Genomic DNA, 20576 nt, shown 5'->3' on the forward strand with positions numbered 1-20576 from the left:
ACTAAGCTGATCAGTGATCTTGTCAGATATGTACACTCATGAGCCCTACCCAACCAAATGAATTAGATTCTGGAAGTGAGGCCCAGAACACACGATTGAGAGAAGCTTTCCAGGTGACTTTTAAAATACACACTCAAGCAGTCACTGAATTAAGGGACCACACTTGGCAAAAACAAAAGCCTTATTTCATCTTGTCCACTTGTCACTGCTCTGATGTGGAAACTAGAAATAATGAAAAAGGAAATAGTCCTAGATCTAGAAAGGAATCAAATTTATTGTTAAAAGCATTTCAACAAATAAAAACTTCCAGCTTTCTTCTAACAGGTATTTAAGGAAGAAATACCAATTCTATACTAATTATTTCAAAAAACAGAAGTGAAAACAACTTCCAACTTTTTTAAAAAGAACAGCACTGTCTTATACGAAAGACTAAAATACTATAAGAAACACAACTCAAAGACCAAAATCCTCCGGAAGGTAGATGCAAAAATCCTCTCAATAAAACGAGCAAATTTACTCCAATTATATATAGAAAGGATAACACATCACAACCAAGTGGAGTTTATCCTGGAAATGTAGGGCTGTTTCAATATTTGAAAATAAATGATAGTAATTCATGATTAATCAACTGATTAAGATGAAAAGCCACAACTACCTCAATAGAAGCAGAAAATTATTTAATAACATTCAACAACCAATAATGATAAAAATTCTTAGCAAACTAAAAAGACAGCGTCTTTAATCTGATAAAAGATATTTCAAAAAAACCTATAGCTAACATCATCCTTAGTGGTCAAAGACAGAAAGCTCCCCCCTAAAATCAGGAACAAGACAAGAATGTCTGTTCTCATCCCTCCTATCTAACATCACACTGAGAGCACAATAAGGTAAGAAAATGGAATGAAAGGCAATTTCATAAATAAAACTTTCTACTTGCAAACATGATACTTTCCAATAAAAAATCCCAAGGAGTCTTAAACAAATAAAGAAAACTACTCAAAAACCTAAAATTGGAGTAGGAAATGGCAACCCACTTCAGTATTCTTGCCCGGAAAATTCCACAGACAGAGGAGCCTGGCAGGGTACAGTCCATGGGGTTGCAAAGAGTTGGACAAGACTAAGCAAGAGGAGCGAGCAAGAACCTATAACCTAGGTAAAAATCTAACAAAATATGTGCAAGACTAATATTCTGAGAACTACACAAAGCTGATGAAAGAAATCAAAGAAGCTCTAAATAAACAGATATAGTCTCCCTATTGTAAAATAACAATTTTCCCCAAACTATTCTACAAATTCAATGAATGTCCAATCAAGATCCAAGAAGAATTTCTTTGATACATAGTAACAAGCTTATTCTAACACCAATGCTTCCTATACTATTATTTTTCTACGTTTGAAGAATCCAATGAATGCAGATTATTTTGGGTATGTATTAATACGCCCTCCCTTAAATGCAAGCAAGATCAAGAAATCACTCTAATGCCCAGAACAGCCATAAACATCACCAAAGTATTAAAAAAAAAAAGATTTTGGCTAGAAAATTAGAGGAAATAAATATTATTCACACCCTCAATAGTAAACAGGATTCCCTTGTGGCTCAGCTGGTAAAGAATCTGCCTGCAATGTGGGAGACCTGGGTTTCATCCCTGGGTTGGGAAGATCCCCTGGAGAAGGGAAAGGCTACCCACTCCAGTATTCTGGCCTGGAGAATTCCATGGACTGTATAGTCCATGGGGTTGCAAAGAGTTGGACACCCCTGAGCAACTTTCACTTTCAGTAGTAAATGCAAAGTAGTAATGGCAAATGAAATAGAATAGCCAAAACAATTTTGAAAAAGAACAAAGTTGAAGAGTTCACATCACCTAAGCTACAGTCATATACGGATCATAATGGAATAGAATACAAAGCCCCAAAATAAACCCATATGCCTCAGTCAATTAATCTTTGACAAAGGAGGCAAGAATATACAATGGAGAAAAGACAGTCTCTTCAGCAAGTGGTGTTAAGAAAGCCACATGTGAATCAATTAAGTTAGAACACTGGCTCACATCAAAACACAAAATGGCTTAAAACACGTATAAACTCAAAATGGCTTAAAACACATATAAACTCAAAATGGCTTAAGGATTTAAATATATGGCATGATATCATAAAACTCCTAGAAGAGAACAAAGGCAAAACATTCTCTAACCTAAATCTTACCAATGTTTTTCTGGATCAGTCTCCCAAGACAAAAGAAATAAAAGCAAAAATAAAAAATGGGACCCAATCAAAATTTTATGCTTTTGGCACAGCAAAGGAAACCATAAATAAAATGAAAAAACATCCTATTTGGGAGAAAATATTTGCAAATGATGTGACCAATAAGGGCTTCGTTTCCAAAACATAATAGAAACATCTCATACAACTCAACACCACAACTGAATCAAAAAATGGGCAGAAAACCTAAACAGACATTTCTCCAAGACATACAGATGACCAAAAGACACATGAAAAGATTCTTAACATCGCTAATTATTAGAGAAATGCAAATCAAAATTACAATGAGGTACCACCTCACAGGTCAGAATGGCCAACTGTTAAAAAATCTACAAATAATAAATGCTGAGAAGAGGGTGTGCAGAAAAGGGAACCCTCCTACACTCTCGGTGGGACTGTAAATTGATGCACCCACTATGGAAAACAGCACAGAAGTTCCTTAAAAAAACTTAAAACAGAGCTGTCAAAGAACCACAATCCCACTCCTGGGTATGTATCTGAACAAAACTATAACTGAAAATATACATACACCCCAGAGTTCATAGCAGCACTACTCACAATAGCCAATACATGGAAGCAGCCTAAATGTCCATCAACAGCTGAATGGATAAAGAAGATGTGGTACACACACAGACACACACACAAGTACTATTCAGCCATAAAAAAAGAATGAAATAACGTCATTTGTAGCGACCCACTCCAGTGTTCTTGCCTGGAGGATCCCAGGGACGCAGGAGCCTGGTGGGCTGCTGTCTATGGGGTCGCACAGAGTCGGGCACGACGGAAGCGACTTAGCAGCAGCAGCAACACAAACAGACCTAGAGACTACCATACCAAGGAAAGGAAGTCAGAAAGACAAATACCATAGAATACCACTTATATAGAGAATCTAAAATATGACACCAGTGAGCACACCTTTGAACAAAAACAGACTCCAAATACAGAGAACAGACTTGTGGTTTTGGGGGCACCAGGCAAGGACGGATTGGGAGTTTGACATTAGGAGTTGCAAACTACTATATATAAGATGCACAAACAGCAAGGTCCTACTGCAGAACACAAGGAACTATGTACAATATCCTGTAATAAACCACAATGGAAAAGAAAAATACAATAATAAAAAGTGTTAGTTACAGTCATTAAGATAGCATGGTATTGGCAAAGGGACAGACAATGAATGGAACAGAGTTGACAGCCAAAAAATATATCCCACATGTATATAGCCAAATGATTTTTGACAAAGGTACAAAGGCAATTCAATGTTGAAAAATATCTTTTCAACAAATGATATCCAAACAATTAGATACGCATGAGCAAAAAATACACTATGCAAACCTCACTCCTTACTAAAAAAAAATTTACCTCAAAATGGATCATAGCTCTAAATGAAAAATATAGAAATTAACAAAAATTAAAAGGAAACAGAAGAAAAACCTTCATGACCTGGGCTTTGGCAAAAAGTTTCTAGACGTGACACTAAAACCACGATCCATTAAAAAAGCTGACAAGCTGGACTTTACTGAAATTAAAAACTTATGCTCTGTTATCGATGCTAATGACATTCTAACATGTGTACTATCATGTAAGAATTGAATCGCCAGTCTATGTCTGACGCAGGATGCAGCATGCTTGGGGCTGGTGTATGGGGATGACCCAGAGAGATGTTATGGGGAGGGAGGTGGGAGGGGGGTTCATGTTTGGGAACGCATGTAAGAATTAAAGATTTTAAAATTAAAAAAATAAAAAACTAAATAAATTAAAAAAATAAAATAAAATTTAAATTAATTTAAAACAAAACAAAACAAGAATTGATGCTTTCAAACTGTGGTTTTGGAGAAGACTCTTGAGAGTCCCTTGGACTGCAAGGAGATCAAAGTAGTCAATCCTAAAGGAAAACAATCCTGAATATTCACTGAGGCAACTGATGTTGAAGCTGAAGCTCCAATACTTTGGCCTCGTGGTGCAAAGAGCAGACTCATTGGAAAACACCCTGATGGTGGGAAAGACTGAAGGCAGGAGGAGAAGGGGATAAGAGAGGACAAGATGACTGGATGGCATGACCGACTCAAGGGACATGAGTTTGAGCTAACTCTGGGAGATGGTGAACAACAGAGAAGCCTAGCGTGCTGCAGTACATGGGGTTGCAAAGAGTTGGACACAACTGAGCTACTGAACAATAACAACAACAACAAAAGAATGAAAAGACAAGCTACAAATTGGAGAGTGTGTGTTAGTAGCTCAGTCATATCTGACTCTTTGCCACCCCACGGACTGTACCTGCCCAGGCTCCTCTGTTCATGGAATGCCCCATGCAAGAATACTAGAGTGGGTTGCCATTCCCTTCTCCTAGGGATCAAACCCTGGTCTCCTTCATTGCAGATGGATTCTTTACCATCTGAGTCACCATAAACTGGAGAAAATATCAGCAAATCACATATCCAATAAACAATTTGTATCTGGAACATATACTATCAACATACAACAGTAAGAAAACAGTAAACAAAAGACGTGAACACACTTCAGCAAAGAAGATATCATTATTACAGAAATGAATATTAAAATCATGAAACACCATTATATACCTAATAGAATGGCTAAAGTAAAGAAGACTGATAATACCAAGTACTGGTGAGGATACAAAACGACTAGAGCTCCAAAACATTGCTTTGGCAATGCAAAATGGTGCAACTGGCAGAGAAAACGGGTTAGCAATTTCTTATAAACACACATCATATGACACAACAATTCCACTTCCAGGTACCTAACTCTGTGTTTCCACAAAAATCTATTCAAAATTGCTCAAAACCAGGAACAATCCACAACTAAAATGTCCACACATGGGTGAATGGGTAAGTGATAATGCATCTATGCAATGGAATACTACCCAGGAATGAAGAGGAACAAATTATCAATGCATGCAACAACTTGGAAGACTCTCGAAAGCCTTGTGCTAGATGAAACAAACCAGTCTCAGAAGGTTACAGGGCAATGACATGTTTCCATTTATATGATATTTTCAAATAAACAATATTCTACAGCAAGGGAGAACAGATTAATGGCTGCTAGGGGCTGGGAGAAGCGGGTGTGAACACAATGGGAGAAGTGAAGGAAAAGAAAATGAGGCAGCTTTGGGGGGTGATGGAATCACTTTTTATCTTGATTTTGGTAACAGGTACATGCATCTATACACATGTTGAAAGTCATAAAAGAGAAGGGCACACTTCTACTATATGCTAATTAAAAATATATATTTCATGTGTTTTCAAATTATTTTCTTCTAAACTGTTTAAAAGTATTATTAAAATCAAAAGGCAAAATATAGAAAATAAGTGATTTTTAATAGGCAAAGGTGGTGCAGAGAATGGAAGACAGCATATGCTAAACATACTCTGGAATCTCCTATGTCTATATAAATGTCTTAACTTCCTTTGCTCCCTTATTCCTTTCTTTCTTCTGTTGGGGTAAATGTAAGAAAGCCTTAATCACTACCACAGGCAACAAATAAAAATTGTGGTATCCTGCTCATGAATTTATCAAATATTTCTTTGGGAAACTTTTAGAATTTTGAAGAAATTGTTTTTACTAGCCCTGAAGACTTACACACTACCAGTAAGCTGACAAATTAAAGTACTGATAGCAAGCAGTATATTATATACATATATATATACACACACACATATATAATACACATAGCATATTTAGTGAAATGATTGTTGAGTTTTTTTTAGTTATTTTAATAAAAAATACATATCATTTAGACTTTTATTCAGTTTTATTTTGGTTTTTTACCGAGAAAGCAAAACTGCTCTATACTTTCTCATCTTAGACTTATTTGCCCATGTTATTGCACAAAATGCATACAGTAAACCCAAAAGAGTTAACAGATGGGTCACAATTACCAAAGTGAACGGTGGGTCAAAAGAAGTGCCACTGAGTATTTAGAAGTGATGGGAGCTGACTGAAAATCCAAAACACAACTTGGACTTTACCAGCTATAACTAAAGTATCTTCATCTGGTCTTTGTGAATTTCAAAAGATAAGATTTTTGGATTTCTCAGCTGCTAAAGAAAATAAAGTGTGTCCACCACAGTAAAGGATTACTTATCTTCCTGAGAAACTGTTCTATCATCAGGGTATTTTTTAAACACTGCTACAGACTAAACATTCCCCTACACCCATCCTTCCTAGCTAACTTTTTTTAAAAAAATTATTTATTCTAGCCCACTTCCAAATCCAAGAAAGAAAAAAAAGTCATACAAGTTAACAAGAAGAGGTCTCAAGAGCAGAATTAAAGTCTGAAAATAATCAAACACAAACTTCCTCAAACTCTAACACACATGGAGCTATACTCAATCTACACCTGCGAATATTAGAGTTTTTCTGGACAAGCCCTAGTATACTCCTAGGCCCACAGCAAAATCTCCTACATTAACCATCATCTTCTTCCACATGATATTATTCAAAGCCAGTTCAGTTCAGTCATTCAGTTGTGTCCAGCTCTTTGAGACCCCATGGACTGCAGCACGAGGCTTCCCTGACCATCATCAACTCCCAGACCTTGCTCAAATTCATGTCCATTGAGTGTGATATGCCATCCAACCATCTCATCCTCTGTTGTCCCCTTCTCTTCCTGCCCTCAATCTTTCCCAGGATCAGGGTCTTTTCCAATGAGTCAGTACTTTGCATCAGGTGACCAAAGTATTGGAGCTTCAGCTTCAGCATCAGTCCTTCCAATGAACATTCAGGACTGGTTTCCTTTAGAATGGACTGGTTGGATCTCCTTGCAATCCAAAGGACTCTTAAGAGTCTCCTCCAACACCACAGTTCAAAAGCATCAATTCTTCAGCGCTTAGCATTCTTTATGATCCAACTCTCACATACATGACTACTGGGAAAACCACAGCTTTGACTAGACAAACTTTTGTTGGCAAAGTAATGCCTCTGTTTTTTAATATGCGGTCTAGGTTGGCCACAGTTTTTCTTCCATGGAACAAGCGTCTTTTAATTTCATGGCTGCAGTCACCATCTGCAGTGATTTGGGCGCCCCCAAAAATAAAGTCTGACACTGTTTCCATGGTTCCCCATCTATTTGCCATAAAGTGATGGGACCGGATGCCATGATCTTAGTTTTCTGAAAACTGAGTTTAAGCCAACTTTTTCACTCTCCTCTTTCACTTTCATCAAGAGGCTGTTTAGTACTTCTTCACTTTCTGCCATAAGGGTGGTGTCATCTGCAAATCTGAGTTTCTTGACATTTCTCTTGGCAAACTTGATTCCAGCTTGTGCTTCACCCAGCCCAGCATTTTGCATGATGTACTCTGCATATAAGTTAAATAAACAGGGTGACATTATACAGCCTCGACATACTTCTTTCCTGATTTGGAACCAGACTGCTGTTCCATGTCCAGTTCTAACTGTTGCTTCTTGCCCTGCATACAGATTTCTCAAGAGGCACGTCAGGTGGTCTGGTATTCCCATCTCTTTCAGAATTTTCCACAGTTTGTTGTGATCCACACAGTCAAAGGCTTTGGTGTAGTCAATAAAGCAGAAGTAGATGTTTTTCTGGAACTCTCTTGCTTTTTTGATGATCCAACAGATGTTGGCAATTTGATCTCTGTTTCAAGTTCTTCTAAACTGGCGTAGGATTCAGGAAAGAGTTAGTATTTTTACTATATTTTTAAACTGTAACTCTAGGTTGGGGAAGGGAGAATGCCTTGGTTTTGTTGGGAAGGTTTGGCTGGATGGGAGACTCTCTCTTATCTATGTTAGTGACTGGTAGGTGACAGAATACTTCATAACAATCACATCGAAAACAGTTTTAAAAAGTTAATACAGAGCTAAAAGCTAAAAGAACTATATTTTTCTTTGCTTTCTCTAGGATCCAAACATTATTTTGTATAAAATATACAAAAAGATAAACCTAACATAAATGGTATATTCCACTCTTGTGCTTCTTGGAAAAAAAGCAGATACTATAATGCTACTTATCGTTGTTTAGTTGCTAAGTCATGTCTGACTCTGAGACGCCAGGGACTGTAGCACCCAGGCTCCTCTGTCCATGAGACTTCCCAGGCAAGAATACTGGAGTGAGCTGCCATTTCCTTCTCCAGGGAATCTTCCTGACAGAGGGATCAAAACAGTGTCTCGTGCATTGGCAGGCAGATTTTTTACCAGTGAGCAACCAGGTAAGCAGAAGACAGAGTAGTACATTGAAAACAGCACCCAAAATGTTAATACACATTACTTGAGAAAGAAAATAATTTCTGCCCATCGACTGTTAAACACAAAAGTACTATGAAACTTTTTTGTACTTTGCTTTTCTTATGGGCTACAATTCAAGCAACCAATTAAATAATGACAGAAACCCACAGAATAAAATAAGAATTCCTGTGTCCATACTGACATTAAGAAATGGATAAACAAATGGAGGGAAGCTCTTCGTTATAGCAGAATTTAAATTAACAAATGCAGAAGTAATGACTGAATTAGAAAATCACCCAGGGTGAGCAACAACAGTAATTGTTGCAGGCAACTATCATCCACAGATGCTAAAATTAGTTGGTAACAGTCTAAAAGGATAATTTATAAAATGTGAGGGAATCTTTCTACACAATACTTAACTAAGAAGGGATAAACAGTAACTCTGCACTGAAGAAACTTGCTACACATCACCTTTACCAAATGATCTAAGTTATCCTAAGAGTAAAGACCGACATTATGTGCCCCCCAGTAAGATGTACTGAGGACATGATCACTTCTGTTATGTTCCTGCCAAAAATTCATGGCAGATCTAATCATGAGGAAACGTCAAATAGACTGAAATCGAGGTAGAGTCCACAAAGTAACTATCCTGCACTCTTCTGAAGTGGTAAGTTCATGAAGGACAAAAACGTGCTGAGAAACTGTTACAGATTAAAGACCAGGGAGCCACTACAACGAAGTTCAATATGATCCTGGATTAGATCCTGCACCACGGATTGGTGAAATCTGAACAGGGTCTTCATTGAGAAAGTTTAATACTGTATCAATATGAAATTTCTTGATTTTGATCATTGCACAGCCCTAAACACAGTGAAGTATTTAGAGAGTGGGGGGAAAAATTCCTTCTCTAAAATTGCAGGAATTTTCTCTAACATTTTTTGTAGCTTTAAAGTTTTGCTCTTTACATTTAGGCCATTAACTCACCTGAGATTGACTTTTGTGTATGATATGGAATAGAGATTCATTTTTTATTACACTGTCGTAAGGATAAGTAAACCATCCTACTGCTATTTTTTTTTAATGGATTCTCTTCCCCACTGGACCAAATAAATAAAAGAAAGAAGAAAAGTAACTCTTTTTCAGTACTATTTTTTTCAAGGTGAGTTACTTTCTTTTTTTTTTTCCCCCTCCAATCTGGGATATGAAAAACACATCATGATTTTTAATAAATTTCAAAGATCCTTCTGAAAGTGTCTAATACATTTAGTAGTCAGCATTCAGGTAATAACTGCAAAAATGTAACTTCCTCGAGAATGTCTCAATATTTAAAAATATCAGCAAGCAACCCTATATTCTAAACTTGGTAGGTACTACATGATGAATAAATTTATAATCAAGAATAAACTCTCATTTGTTTAGTTAGGATGGTCAGGGAATGTAGTATTTCAGTCAAATGAGCATTCTATGAGTTATTGCTAATGCAGTTCTGTAATGTGGACAGTTAATTTTCAAATAACATACATGCAAAACCATAAAAACTTACACTAATACAAGAAGTGGTAGAGTATATGATCTTTGGAGTCAGATTGAATGAGTTGGATTTTCATTTCTACTACTCATTAGCTACATAAACTTGGGTGAATAAATAATAATATTAGTTTCAGCAGTGCAGAGAGTAAATACATTTGCATTAGCATAGTTACATGTGAAATGCTTCTCTGTGCCCAAAGTGGCACAACGGTGGCTTATGCCCATGCATTTCTGTGTTTCCTGCAGTACATTCACTTCTGCACACCAACATTCTTTCTCTTCCCCTGGAATTCATCCCTCCCCTTTCTACTCTGCTCACCTCAAAAAGCAGTGCAATAGGAAGAAAAAGCTAGTTCCTAGTTAGCCAAGGCTATGGTTTTTCCAGTGGTCATGTATGGATGTGAGAGTTGGACTGTGAAGAAGGCTGAGCGCCGAAGAATTGATGCTTTTGAACTGTGGTGTTGGAGAAGACTCTTGAGAGTCCCTTGGACTGCAAGGAGATCCAACCAGCCCATTCTGAAGGAGATCAACCCTGGGATTTCTTTGGAAGGGATGATGCTAAAGCTGAAACTCCAGTACTCTGGCCACCTCATGTGAAGAGTTGACTCATTGGAAAAGACTTTGATGCTGGGAGAGATTGGGGGCAGGAGGAGAAGGGGATGACAGAGGATGAGATGGCTGGATGGCATCACTGACTCAATGGACGTGAATCTGAGTGAACTCCGGGAGTTGGTGATGGACAGGGAGGCCTGGCGTGCTGCGATTCATGGGGTTGCAAAGAGTCAGACACGACTGAGTGAACTGAACTGAGTTCTGTGACAGCAATGTACAGTTAACCTGTGGGTTTTCATTTAAGCTAAGACAAATGATTTTTGTCTGCACCCAGGTTTTAACTTCTGTAAATCTCCATTTCTCATAAGCAAATTAAGGGAAATAACATACATCATTATTTCTTAACCTTTTAAAACGCTTGTGTCTGTAAGATAAAATTAAATATTATCTACAACTACCTTCTAAGAAAACTGCTACTACTTTTAATTCATGAAAAAAAAGAAAAAAAATAAAAAAAATGAGAGATTCAGAACTGGGATCTGAATGCATTCTTCAGAGGAAGTCTAAGGCTTTTAGGAGCTGCCTCCCAAAACAGCATAATCTTCCTATGATGGTTCGGAAGAAACATCCCAAATATTTGGACAATCTCTTCTACTTCCACTACTTCGATTATCATACATAACAACAGCTGTAAAACCTATATACCTATTACAACCTCTTTCAAGATCAAGATCCACTTTTCTAAATATAACTCAGTTATTGGAAATCTCCACCAAGTGCCTCAAAGCTATCTCAGACTTGTCTCACCCAAAGCTACTCCCTCTGTTTGTCATAAAAATTATTGGCACCACCCAGATACATGCCACACTTTTCCTTTTCTCCCACAGTCAGCCACATGATTGAGTGTCTCTCTCTCTCAAATCTAATCTTCTTTTCTTTGATTCCATTTCTTTCAGACTCAGTCACTTTCTGGATTGTTACAACTGCCCTGCCTCCAGTCTTATCTCCAAAAGTCATTTTCCACTCTGCCACCAGATAGGTATTTTTCAATGAAAATTCCTATCGTTTTTTTTTTCTGTTTAAATCACCTAATAGTTGCCCATTGCCAACAAGGTAAAGTCTAAAGTCTTTAGCATGACATATAAGGCTTTCTAAATCTGAAGGCTGTAAAATGTACTGTTAACAGCATAAACCCTAAATAAGACTGTATATACGCAGACTACAGCTCCACTGACTCTTACTTACACGACCAAAAACATATTAAAGTCAGTTTCCTCACTTGCAGTGAGATAATGCATTTAGAAAAGCACTTGGCACAGAGTATGCACTCAATTAACAGCTATTACCTTTTTATGCTACTTCCTAGCTCCTACAACATCCCACATATACACAGCACTGAAGTCTCACTACTCCATTCTCTCTTTCAGATGAGAACTCTCATCTCTCATGCCTCCACATCACTGCATATGTGTTTTGGTCACCTTTTATCTACTATGATTAAATTGTACACAGCAGCAGAATATCTTTTTTTTTTTTTTTTTAGCTAGAAGCCTTTATTATTATTATTATTAAAATTTTACTTTATTTTACTTTACAATACTGTATTGGTTTTGCCATACATCCACATGAATCTGCCATAGGTATACACGTGTTCCCCAGCCTGAATCCCCCGCCCTCCTCCCTCCCCATACCATCCCTCTGGGTCATCTCAGTGCACCAACCCCAAGCATCCTGTATCCTGCATTGAACCTAGACTGGCGATTCGTTTCTTATATGATATTATACATGTTTCAATGCCATTCTCCCAAATCATCCTACCATCTCCCTCTTCCACAGAGTCCAAAAGTGTATTCTATACATCTATGTCTCTTTTGCTGTCTCGCATACAGGGTTATCATTACCATCTTTCTAAATTCCACATATATATGTTAGTATATTGTATTGGTGTTTTTCTTTCTGGCTTACTTCACTCTGCATAATAGGCTCCAGTTTTATCCACCTCATTAGAATGGATTCAAATGTATTCTTTTTAATGGCTGAGTAATAATCCATTGAGTATATGTACCACAGGTTTCTTATCCATTCGCCTGCAGCAGAATATCTTAAACCTTGCATATTATCAGAAGAAAAGGTCACATAGAAAGAAAATCTCAAAGATCAGATTATGCTTTTAAAACACCCTGACGTATTTAGTACAGCAATCATTAGCATATGCTTTTGATAAAGCATTAGTACTACTACTGAGAACTGCAGTATAAAGGCTAAAATTAAAGCCCGTTTTATGTGCGCCGTGATTAGGGGAAAAACGGGAGGACCCTGAATAGCCTGACCCCAAGTTCCCATGCTCAGTCTGCTCCTGCAGATAAGGTTTCTAGCCAGAAGACCCTCTACCATAGGGAACAGACACAGTTCCTGCTTATCCCTGAGTAGTGGGCTTCAGTTCCCTGCCAGCCTGCGGAATTATTCAAACTAGTCAATCACACCCTCCTGCTGAAGCCAGGGATCACTCTAGCCTCTTGATACTGCAGTTTGCCTCCATGGCCTCTGCTCATTCACTCTGTTCCCTCAAGTATGTCCCCATCTCCTGGGATGTTGAGTATATGTATTAATAGACTGCTATCCGTCTCATCTCTTCAGTGTCAGGAGTTGTGTGTTCAGCCATCCCTATAGGCCTATAGCATGAACCCCTCCCTCATCAACACAGTGAAGATGAGGCTGATAAACAGGATCTCGCTTCTCTAGGAAGCCTGAATGTCAGATGTTAATTGGGGATTGAGAAGCAAGGAATTCAGTTATTTAAAATATATTTGACTAGCCCAAAAGTTTATTCAGGTTTTTCTGTAACAGCATAAGGAAAAACCCAAATGAACTTTTTGGCCAAAACAATATTTTAAACAAGCAAATAAGCTGACATACAGTTCCAACATTAGAAGGGCATGAGATTCTTCATATAGCTTCTCTATTTTTATTTGAGACATAAATTCACAAGCATGTTTTCCATGCTCCACGGATCTGAAGGAAGGGTAAGTTTGACAGTTATACTTACAACATTAAAAACAGGCTGACAACGGCTGCAGAAAACAAAGTTCTTTTATAGGAATAAAAAAAAATACAAATCAAATCTCGTGAAAAAAGAGCTCTGAAATTCCTAGGACAAGAATTTTTATTTAAGAATAACTACAAGCTTACATCAATAAACTTCTCAGTTTAGTTCAGTTGCTCAGTTGTGTCCAACTCTTGCGACCCCATGGACTGCAGCACGCCAGGCCTCCCTGGCCATCACCAACTCCCGGACTTTGCTCAAACTCATATCCATTGAGTCGGTAATGCCATCCAACCATCATCCTCTGTTGTCTCCTTCACCTTCCGCCTTCATTCTTTCCCAGCATCAGGGTCTTTTCCAATGAGTCAGTTCTCTGCATCAGGTGGCCAAAATACTGGAGTTTCAGCTTCAGCATCAGTCCTTCCAATGAACATTCAGGACTGATTTCCTTTAGGATGGACTGGTTGGATCTCCTTGCAGTCCAAGGACTCTCAAAAGTCTTCTACAACATCACAGTTCAAAAGCATCAATTCTTTGGCCCTCAGCTTTCTTTACAGTCCAACTCTCACATTCATACATGATTACTGGAAAAAGCATCTTTGACTAGATGGACCTTTGTTGGCAAAGTAATGGCTCTGCTTTTTAATATGCTGTCTAGGTTGGTCATAGCTTTTCTCCCAAGGAGCAAGCATCTTTCAATTTCATGGCTGCATGGCTTCTCAGATAAAAACAAAGATCAGAATTTTCCATTATTGGATGATGTAGATTAAACATTTCAAAATCTCCAGAATTACTGTAACCCTACTGGGTGACTGAGTAACTGGAGAAAGTCTTGTGTATGTGGCCAGTGGAGTGCAAGATGAATTACAGGCTCTTTCACAATTTTAGGCAACCTCGTTCAGTCTTCTCTACTCCTTGACCTACAGAAAACTATTTGCTAGTTCAGAAATAAGAAGATAAAGTTAGTTTATTAAATAATGAGAAATGGGGCTTCCCTGGTGGCTCAGTGGTAAAGAATCCTCCTGCCAATGGAGGTGACATGGGTTCTATCCCTGGTCTGGGAAGATCACACGTGCCATGGGGCAACTAAGCCTGTGCTCCACAACTCCTGAAGCCAGGGCACCCGCGAGTCCACGCTCCGCAGCAAGAGGAGCCTGCACACTGCAACTGGAGAGCAGCCGCCACTCGCCACAACCGGAGAAGAGCCCACGTAGCAGTGCAGACCCAGCACAGCCCAAGACGGACAAGCAGTGGGAAGCTGTCTTCCACAGAGCAAATTAGAAGGACTTCCTCAAAAAGAACACTGTACCATCTGCTCAAACTTCTTCGGACCATAATCCTCACAAATATCTGAAGAAAATGGACGGAGTTTGGTTGTAAAGCATTAAATCGTTCAGACAAGGGAAAAGTAAGGATATTCATCTTTCAAAATCATATCAAATTAAGTTGATTCCACTATTCTTAGAATTTACCAAAGCCTTTTCCTAGAAAGGAGGGAATGCTATCTTTTCCACTGAGTAAAAATACTATTCAATTTGATAAATCTTACAGGAAATTCTCTGCTACTCTCCACCACCCATCACCTTCTCTTTGTGAACGTCAGTAGATAGTCACCCGGACCAGAGGGGCCTCCCAGTGAAAGAAGCGCTGTGTTAATGCTGGGAAGCTGCCTGCACAAATCGTTCCTCACGCGCTGCAGGCAAGAGAGAGAAGCGGAAGCCCCTCAAATTGTGCAGTGCCTTCCACAGCTTGAGCCTAGACAGAAATCAGTTTCTCTGAACATTTTTCAATTTGACTAAGAGACTATGTTATGAGCAAAACAAATAATACTGATGAATTATGTGGCACCTGCACATTATGTTGGACCAGTATGTGTAGAAGCCAAAACTGCCACAGTGATGGAAAGAGATCAGTCACAACACCTAGAAAAAGGACTACTTCTGGTTAAACCCATGGAGCAAGGATGGCTCACTTTTCTAAAGGAATTCCTAATTCCTTGGTACTTTCAATGCTGCAACAGATACAAATGGAAGATAAGCACATTTGGTATAGGAAGCTGTGATCAAAACCCTTGGCAACAGTAGGGCATAGATTAATGATCTAAACAAATATCAACAGAATACTGAATTGCTGTCTTGGGTGACCTCTAAGAACACATTGAGTACAATGAGTACAGTACAACACATTAAGTGTTACCTGGACTACAGTTTTAGGACTATACTCTTAAAACCTACCATCTTATCTACACTACTGAATAAACCTGAAGAAATTCTCAGGGAAGGAGAAGAAAGGGTAAATGGGCTGATAAATTCCATACGTAGCTTTCTGCTTTGCAGTCCTTAACTCTGTCAGTCTATTAGTGTATAGAAAGCACCCTACTCAAGTGAAGCCAAGCTTCGTGGTGAAATGCCATGGATAGAAGAGAAGGCAATGGCACTCCATTCCAGTACTCTTGCCTGGAAAACCCCATGGACAGAGGAGCCTGGTGGGCTGCAGTCCATGGGGTTTCGAAGAGTCGGACACGACTGACAGGACTGAGCGACTTTACTTTCACTTTCATGCATTGGAGAAGGAAATGGCAACCCACTCCAGTGTTCTTGCCTGGAAGATCCCAAGGACAGTAGAACCTGGTGGGCTGCCGTCTATGGGGTTGCACAGAGTCGGACATAACTGAAGCGACTGAGCAGCAGCAGCAGCCATGGATAGAAGTGATTTGATTCCCTAGGCCTACACTGCCTCTTGAAAATACATCTGTTACTGGAAGAGGTGAGCATCTGGCAGTGCTACTGCAACTCTGTGATTACCAGCTAGAACAGGAAAGTACAATAGAGTGGGGAATTTACCATGTGTTGTCAATCAACCATTGGTACAATTTATAAAAGCTGTTGGCAAAATTAATGGTAACTTGTGTCTATGAAAGCTGGCTTAAAGCTTAACAGTCAGAAAACGAAGATCATGGCATCTGGTCCCATCACTTCATGGGAAATAGATGGGGAAACATTGGAAACAGTGTCAGACTTTATTTTTTTGGGCTCCAAAATCACTGCAGATGGTGACTGCAGCCATGAAATTAAAAGACGCTTACTCCTTGGAAGGAAAGTTATGACCAACCTAGATATCATATTCAAAAGCAGAGACATTACTTTGCCAACAAAGGTCCATCTAGTCAAGGCTATGGTTTTTCCAGTGGTCATGTATGGATGTGAGAGTCGGACTGTGAAGAAGGCTGAGCACCAAAGAATTGATTGTTTTGAACTGTGGTGTTGGAGAAGACTCTTGAGGGTCCCTGGGACTGCAAGAAGATCCAACCAGTCCATTCTGAAGGAGATCAACCCTGGGATTTCTTTGGAAGGAATGATGCTGAAGCTGAAGCTCCAGTACTTTGGCCACCTCATGTGAAAAGTTGACTCATTGGAAAAGACTCTGATGCTGGGAGGGATTGGGGGCAGGAGAAGGGGATGACAGAGGATGAGATGGCTGGATGGCATCACCAACTCGATGGACATGAGTTTAAGTGAACTCCGGGAGTTGGTGATGGACAGGGAGGCCTGGCGTGCTGTGATTCATGGCGTTGCAAAGAGTTGGACACGACTGAGCGACTGAACTGACTGTGTCTGAGTTCTCCAGATTTTTCTGATGCTTCTGCTGGGCACTCTGAATTGGCAAAATATTTACAAACACTAAGGCAAAATCCAGGAGACTTTTGACTGCCTGAAGAAAACATTAATTATTAAGTAAGAAATGGAGTCTTCTTCCATTTAAATCTGTTTCCAAAGCAGATATAAATATATTAAGCTGAAAAAAATTGTTTTAAAGATTTAAGCAATTGAGAAAAAGGAGATAAAAAGTATAGAAAGCAGACAGTGAACGTGCATGAAAGCATACACACACCACAAAAAATAGCTATCTAGAACCGTTAAATTTAGAGGCAGACAGCCCTGCCCTCTACACGAGCTCCAAAGTAAACTGCACAGGAAACACTTATATGAAAAATTACCTTAAAGTCAACTTAACTAGGCATCCTGTATTCTGTCTGAGAACCCTACCTACAACCCCTCTAAGTTCTGTATGTCGGACGTTTCCCCACATACTCATCTCCTCCTTGATCAAGGCAAGAGACGCTAGAGTGGAGATTTCCCAAATCTAGATGCCTAGTAGAGCTGCTGGCACAGTTTTTGAAAAAATACAGATTTCCATGTTCCATTCCCAGGTAGCACAGTGGTAAAGAATCCGCCTACCAATGCAGGAGATGGTAAGAGACGAGGGTTGAATCCCTGGGTTGGGAAGATCCCCTGGAGAAGGAAATGGCAACGAGCTCCAGTATTCTTGCCTGGAAAATTCCACAGACAGAGGAGCCTGGTGGGCCAAAGTCCATGGGATGGCAAATAGTTGGACATGACTGAGCGAGAGAGCTCTAACACTGCATTCCAGACTTACTGAATCAATTTCCAGAGGACTGAGACCTACAAATCTTATTTCTGAAAATCTCCCCAAGTGACTACGACTGGCTGCCAGATATTGTACCTACTGACCTGTAAGGGACTATATATACAAAATTTGAGGCATTCAGTCTTCTGAAGAAAAGAATCATAGGTTTCACCTGATTCTCAAGGAATGTGATCCCTAAAAGGGTCACCGCCTTAGAGACCAGCAGTAAAATTTTAAAAAGCTATTATGAATTTTCCTACTTCAACTACAAGAGTTACTTGACATTATATCCCATAACTCTCTAAAAACTTCCTATGCCTTTTTGAGAATTCAAAGTAAAATAAAAGTAAAAAAATGTAGCTTTTAAAAAACTCTATTGTTATTTATTTAAATAGTTTATGATCAAGTGATCATCAATTGCACGTCTGTGTTATAGACTCATTTACTGAGTATACGTAAGAGGTAATTTGTTTTGATAAATTTTCGAGTCCTTTTCGTTTATAATTAATCATTTTGAATGGTAATTAAAAAGAGGGCCCATATCACTTAATCTACAACTAGGTCATCCACTGAATTCAACATCTAGTTCTTTTAATATGTTTTTACCACTTATTTAAAATATTAAGAAACCTGTGAATCCAAAGTAGGTATTATCATGAACTGAGAAAGTTATACAAACTATTATTTATCTTAAACCTTCAATTTCTTTCTCTCTTCTGAATCATTCCTGCCAGCCCACAAACACTCCTAAATCTTTTCTATCTTAAAAAAAAAAAAAATTATCCCTAAAATGAAATAGAAAAAATGAAGTACTATCCATTCCTTCTTTCTTTTGGGTTTCTCTACTGAATTTTTTTCAAAAATGACATATAATTAAATGGAGAAGGAGATTAAAGATGTACAAACTTCCAGTTGTAAAGTAAGTGAGCTACAGGGATAGAATATGCAGCATAGGAAATATTGAGAATAATATTGTAATAACTGTCTGTGGTGACAAGACTTATCATGGTGACAAAAATACTGTATCACTACATGGTATACCCCAAATTAATAAAATATTATAAATTATATGTCAATTTTTAAAGCTTAAAAATTAATCAAAAGACAAACACAGGAGGAAAAAAGAGTAATTTATACTTACTGTCTCCACTTCTCATCCTTTAGTCAACATTTGCTGAGTACCTAATACAGTAAAATTCAATCCTGGTGACATCTTCAAATCATCTGGGAAGCTCTTTTTGAAAAAATACAGATGCTCAGGTCTCACCTATGAGTGAAGTCTGTGCATGCATCTTTGTTTATAAATTCTCCAGATGATTCTAATGTGCAGCCAGAGTTGACATCACTGATCTACTATATGCCATACACTTTACTGCCACTACCAAGAAGCATAAGACACAAAGCCTGTACCTGAAGAACACAGCAAATAAGAATATCAGGACACTTATTAAAATTGGTAAATGTTACAACAAAGGTATGTACAAAGTGCTAAGGGAACAGAGATAGGCCAGGGTATGCAAAGAGGAGGGATGTCTTTGAGTCAGATTATTGAAGTACAATGTAGACAATAACGCTATTCAACTGCTTTCTTAAAGGTCACTAATGATCTCACACCTACCACTTAAAACAGTCCACCTCATCTGCACCAGCTTTAGCATATGCAAGATAGGGATAATAACAAGGTTGCTCTGACAATTAATTGAGTAATTAATACAGTAGATACTGGGACATAATAGATATTGTTTGTGTCTCATCCCTTTCTCTTAAAGCCAAAGGCTCTTCTCAATCCTGTATTCCTTTTTAATCCCTTTGCAATACTGCACTGCTCCTAGAAATTCCCCTCAGGTTCTGTGAGATGAGCACCTACCCTGTGCTACTTCAAAGGTCACTCCTCACCTTCTAGTTTCTCTCCTCTTTATGACTTAACATGAAAGTATCCAAAAGTACATGCTTTCTGTCCTCTCCTCTGCTATGTCTGAACTTGTTCTCCTAAAAGGATTACTCTCACCTCTCTTGAACCCACAGTGAGGATCTCCAAATCTACATAAAATCTCTGGGCTTGATCTCCTGTCCAAACTCCTTCTATATTTCCATATCTGCTAGGTGTTTACAGAGACATTCTGCTAGCACCTCAAACTCAGCAGAACCCACACAAAATTCACTATTATTCCCCCAATCTGTGCATCTTCTCTCCTGTTTTCTTTAGCTGTTAGTGGTGGTTCCACTTCTCAGTCAACCAGATTTTAATGTTCACAGTTATCATTGATTTTTCCCTTTCTCTACACTCACCATGTCTTGTTGATCCCAACCCTGAAATGTTAGCAATTATTTTCTTTTCTTCCCTCTGTGACTTGTGAAAACAACTTTAAATCACATCCGAACACTTAAGTCAGTTTCCCAACTGGTCTCAATAGCTAGTTCCAAGCTCTCTAGACCCATGGTTCTCAACCAGGGGCGATTTCATACTAAAGGAAACATTTGTGACCACATGGGCCAAGGATGTCCAAACATCCTAAAATGCACAGGACAGTCCCATAACAAAGAGTTACCTGGCCCCAAAGTG

At 38.7% G+C, this 20576-nt stretch overlaps 1 protein-coding gene across 1 annotated transcript in view; it reads right to left on the reverse strand.

The window, feature by feature from the left end:
- Positions 1-20576, reverse strand: part of CAPZA2 (capping actin protein of muscle Z-line subunit alpha 2) — a 58113-nt gene that overhangs the window by 29990 nt on the left and 7547 nt on the right. The window lies entirely within an intron of this gene.

This window comes from Ovis canadensis, chromosome 4 (genome assembly GCF_042477335.2).
Source record: "Ovis canadensis isolate MfBH-ARS-UI-01 breed Bighorn chromosome 4, ARS-UI_OviCan_v2, whole genome shotgun sequence".
Taxonomy (NCBI): domain Eukaryota; kingdom Metazoa; phylum Chordata; class Mammalia; order Artiodactyla; family Bovidae; genus Ovis; species Ovis canadensis.